General features: G+C 34.3%; 2 long non-coding RNA genes across 2 annotated transcripts in view; one reads left to right on the plus strand and one right to left on the minus strand.

The window, feature by feature from the left end:
• LOC127941538 (uncharacterized) overlaps positions 1-766 on the plus strand; it is a 2,153-nt gene extending 1,387 nt beyond the window's left edge. The window contains exons 1-2 of the long non-coding RNA XR_008149102.1: positions 1-499; positions 575-766. The exon at positions 1-499 is cut by the window's left edge and continues 1,387 nt beyond it. This is a non-coding gene — a long non-coding RNA (uncharacterized LOC127941538). The remainder of the gene's footprint in view (positions 500-574) is intronic.
• Positions 767-1,284: 518 nt separating this feature from the next.
• Positions 1,285-4,327, minus strand: LOC127941537 (uncharacterized). The gene is made up of 4 exons (XR_008149101.1): positions 4,256-4,327; positions 3,094-4,136; positions 2,778-2,905; positions 1,285-2,457 (listed from the first exon to the last, which is right to left on the minus strand). It is a non-coding gene; the product is annotated as an uncharacterized LOC127941537 (long non-coding RNA).
• Positions 4,328-4,753: the final 426 nt, after the last annotated feature.

Below are 4,753 nucleotides of genomic sequence, written 5' to 3' on the forward strand. Positions count from 1 at the left end.
AGCGACACTTCACTGTCTGAGATGTGCTGAAGTGTGTGTACATCTGAAGTGTGTGTCTCTAGATCTGAAGTGTGTCTCTAGATCTTAAGTGTTTTCTAGATTTGAAGTGTATGTCTTAGTAGATCTTGTCCAGATCTAAAGTTTTTGTCTAGAACTGAAGTGTGTCTACATCTGAAGTGTTTTTCTAGATCTTAAGTGTTTTCCAGATTTGAAGTGTATGTCCAGATCTAAAGTGTGTCTCTAGATTTGAAGTGTTTTTCTAGATTTGTAGTGTGTGTGTCTACATCTGAAATGTGTCTCTAGATTTGAAGTGTGTCTCTAGATCTCCAGTCTTTTTCTAGATTTGAAGTGTATGTCTAGAACTGAAGTGTTTTTCTAGATCTCAAGTCTTTTTCTAGATTTGAAGTGTTTTCTAGATCTGAAATGTATGTCTAGAACTGAAGTGTTTTTCTAGATCTCAAGTCTTTTTCTAGATTTGAAGTGTTTTTCTAGAGCTGAGGTGTGTGTCTAGATCTGAAGTGTTTTCTAGATCTCAAGTCTTTTTCTAGATTTGAAGTGTTTTTCTAGAGCTGAGGTGTGTGTCTAGATCTGCTTCTGGTTTATATTCAGAAGTGTGTACAGTCAGAGCTCAAGTCTGTGTTTTCATAATGTCTGAATATCCCAGTATTTTATTCTCGTCTTCTAGAGGACATCAGATGTAGTGAATGTCTCTGAAACTGTCCATGGCACTTTACTTTGACAGTAAATGATCTGATTTTTTGGTTTTTCCAAAGTGTTTTTCCATCCCTTTCACTCCTACCTGCTCATTTGCATATTGTTGTTTAACCTGTCATAATCTTAAAAAATCCTCTCTTCTGTCTTCCTTTTCATTGATCATGCAATATGTTAAAATTGTATTAACACAAACATGCATATGGGATAGTTTCTCTAGGCCTGTGTTTCGTTTTTGTTTTAAAAAAAGTCAAAACATTATTAAAGAGTTTCTAATAAAATAGTGTAGTCCGTTGCTAATCAGTTTCAAAGGCAGTTTTAGGAGATAAAGTGGGTTTTGAAACTTATAAAGTTACATGCATAGATGAACACTGATTCTAGATCAGTCCTTACACATGAGCCTTCTTTAAAAGTTCAGTTCTAGGTGGACTGATATGAAGATTATGATTTATCTGATCATATGTGCGGGTCTGGTTACCCTTAGTGTGTTGACCCTTGAACTGAAACTCAGTTTCACTTTAAATCAGAACAGAATCCCTTCAAAAATCAACAACAAAAATATGTATCCAGGTATTGTTTCATGGATTTTATTTGAATAAAGTGTGTCTGCATCTCCAGGATGCACTTTTAATGCTGAATCAACACTGAGCTTTCAGTCCAGTGCTATTACAGTACAAGTTTAAAATACATGATTCACAAAAACAATACAAGTGTATATTACAGAAAACATCAGTAACATGAATGATAAATTCTGCATTGTATTGTGCTTACATCTTATTAAAACGTAAAAGACATAACAGATGGAAGTTAATCTGTGCTATATGACAAAGTAATACTTTAAATAGCTTAGATTTAGAACAAAAATATGATACAAAAATGTGCAAACAGCAATATGAGGTCAAACGCAGAAGACACAGTAAACGTCACAAGAACAGAAATGCATCACAAATACAGATGGTTTCAGGATCTGCAGAGTCCAGAACAGACTGCAGTGTGCCGTCTTCATCAAATCCATTATTACAGTCACATTCATCATTGCTGACTGAAACCATGCATCATCTGAAACCATTATAGCTGCCAGAATTATTAGCGCTTCGTCATTTCAAAGTGTAGATTGAGACGAGATGCATGTTTCTACATTACAGTTATGAGAGATGTCTGTTAAAGTAATGTCCATTGATAATGCAAATCACATAGTGAAGAAATGACACGCATTCAAATCAAGAAGAAAACGAACAATTAAGGCAGTGATATGTTGTGATCATACGGATTACAATGCAAGGAAAATCTGCTCAAATTATATTAATCATCTGAAATATAATGCACTTCCATACTACAAACATTACTTTCTTCCTCAGTATTTTTTATAAAGTATAAACATCTAAACATCTTTAAATCACAGTGAGGAGCAAAATGACATTTTAAATGTTTACTTCTGAACAATGTGTCTATATTAAGTGAGTTCATGATTTAAAGAAATATCTGACAATCAGAAAAAAATAATCTACTTCACAAAGGGAAACCAGTTTATTTTTCTGACCCCAGATATTTGTTATTTTCTTAAAATAATAAACTCACTCAATATTGATACATTATTCAGTAAATGCATCTTGATTTAAGAATGTTTAAAACGGATAGAAACCTCAGTTTGGTCTGAAGTGTAACTTTGTTTCCATCGATTTATGATGAATCAGTCTCTTTCCTGACGTGTGTTTCTCTTCACAGCTGTGTGTGGATCAGCAGAGACTGAGAATAAAAACACATCTGTTACCTTCAATAATTTATGGGTTTATTATTTAGAATATCATCATGTTAAAAGAAAGTTATGTCTGACATCAGGACACAAGGCATGAAAGGGTTAATCACAACATTAATCACCTAGTTACAATTGATTTTGACATTCTATTAACTAAAAGTAACTTTGTAACTGACTCTCATTAGAGTATTAATAGACTGTTATAGAGTCAGATGCACAAGTTACTCACACATAACAGAATGTCTGGAGTTTCTCCAAATAAAGAGAGACAGTAAATACTCTTGTGATTAACTGATGTGTGTTTACTCACAGTTCAGTCTAATATCATTCAAGCTCCAGCATCTCACAAGATTGAGGTGTTCACTGGTTTGTGTTTTCATCTCTCTCTCTCTTCAGTCTTCATCAGTTTCATCATTTCATCTCTTCTCTGGAGTCAAACTGCAGCATAACAATTAATAAATCACAGGTGGCAATTAACACTTATCATTCAAATATTTCATTAACATGTATGTGAAATGCATAATCCATTAAAAAATGTCTGACTAAAAAGTTTCTAGATAAAGTATTCAAAATTAAATCACAGTTTCTGCCCTAAAAACATAGTAATAATTGTAAATCATGTTCACCTGTGATGAGAGACTTGCAGTGATATCCAGGGCAGATCTCATGATTATTAATATGAGAAAGTCATGCTGAACATCTGAGAGATCAGTTTCTGTAAGACAGCTTGAGCTGTGTGTCCAGTCAGTGTGAGTCTGAGAGTGTGTGCTTTCACCTTCTGCGTGCATTATACAGGAAACCTGAACCAATCAGAGTGAAGCTGTGTGGTCAGGTGATCAGGTGATGGCCACACCCACAGCTGGTGTGTTCATGGTTTTTTTTTATTTTTATGAAGAACATTATACAGACAAAGAAAAAAACTGTTACAATGTAGAACAAATAAATAAAAAAATTACAAGAAGAGAGGGAAAAAAACTACTTCAGGGAACAAGAGAGGGGTATATAAATCACATTAAAGAAAAAGATTAAGACTTACATACTTCTTGTTTAAGATAGTCTCAAAGTTATGCTGCCATCCAGACAGCAAAACATAAAAAAATGTATATAAAATGTATATAAAATAAAAGTTTTTGTTTTCCACTAAATGCTATTTTTTCCCAGCGTTCATCAGTTTTTTTTATCACGTGTTTGTGTGTTTTCTGATCTGTAGTTTAATCAGGAGAGACACAATCCTCCGAGGATGAGGTTTATGTACGAAACTGCATGACATTACATGAAACATATTTAAAGGTGTTTTTAGATTACCCTTCAAACTGCGCAAAACACACCTGATGGAAACGCCTCAATTTCACAAAGAAGGCAAAAACAGGCAAAAGGTTACGTTTTAGTCGCATAACATCAGTTAAAGGAAACGTTTTATTTTTCATCGATATTTATAAAATCTCGCCAAAGTTTTGCGAAAAACTAGAATATATCTCCACTTGCATGAACCAGTAATTAAAAGTATGGACACTAGGTTTTACCGAAAATAACAACGTTTTTGTATTGCACATATATATTATATTATGTTAAGTATTATATAGTCATAAATCTATTAGAACAAAATCCCATAACAGGTCCAACAAAGAAGCAGCTTCTCTTTCTCTTTTCCTCTTCATGTTGTGTGTGGCTGAAGAATAGAAACACAAATAATTGTCAAATATAAACATATTTCACCTCATAGTTTTTCTGAATAAATGAATAAATGTTTAAAGCATTCACATTGTTTAGTGATCTTTGCCTACTTACAGTTTGGACCCCCACTGCTCCATTTCACAAGCTTCACAGGATTCATGTTTTTGTGTGTATGCTCTGTCGGACTCCCTTCACTTTATAAATCACTCCCAGGAGTTTCCCTTCTTGAATACGTAGGCACCGCTGAGTGAGCCAATCAGATGTCTGCAGAAACAGAATGGGCGTCACCTGTGTCTGACTCCGCCCCTAACCACTCAGACCAGGTTCAGTGGGATGTTCTCACAGGACACTGCTGGAAATCCCCTGAGAACTGTTTCAGTGTGTACACAGATAAGAGAATAAGAGAACTGTCATGAATCATGACTCATGAAGTGGAGATGCTTCCTTCTCCTGATGAAACTACATGTCAGAAAATGCACAAACATAAGGGAGTCTTTTCTTAATTTTATTCTGTTTTCCAGGACATTTTATGTCCCCACTTGTGTAATACTGCTGCTGTATCTGGAAAAAAGAAAAAAAGTGCTAATTTTAACTAATTTTAATTTTCCCTTA

The sequence above is a fragment of the Carassius gibelio genome, chromosome A21 (genome assembly GCF_023724105.1).
Source record: "Carassius gibelio isolate Cgi1373 ecotype wild population from Czech Republic chromosome A21, carGib1.2-hapl.c, whole genome shotgun sequence".
Taxonomy (NCBI): domain Eukaryota; kingdom Metazoa; phylum Chordata; class Actinopteri; order Cypriniformes; family Cyprinidae; genus Carassius; species Carassius gibelio.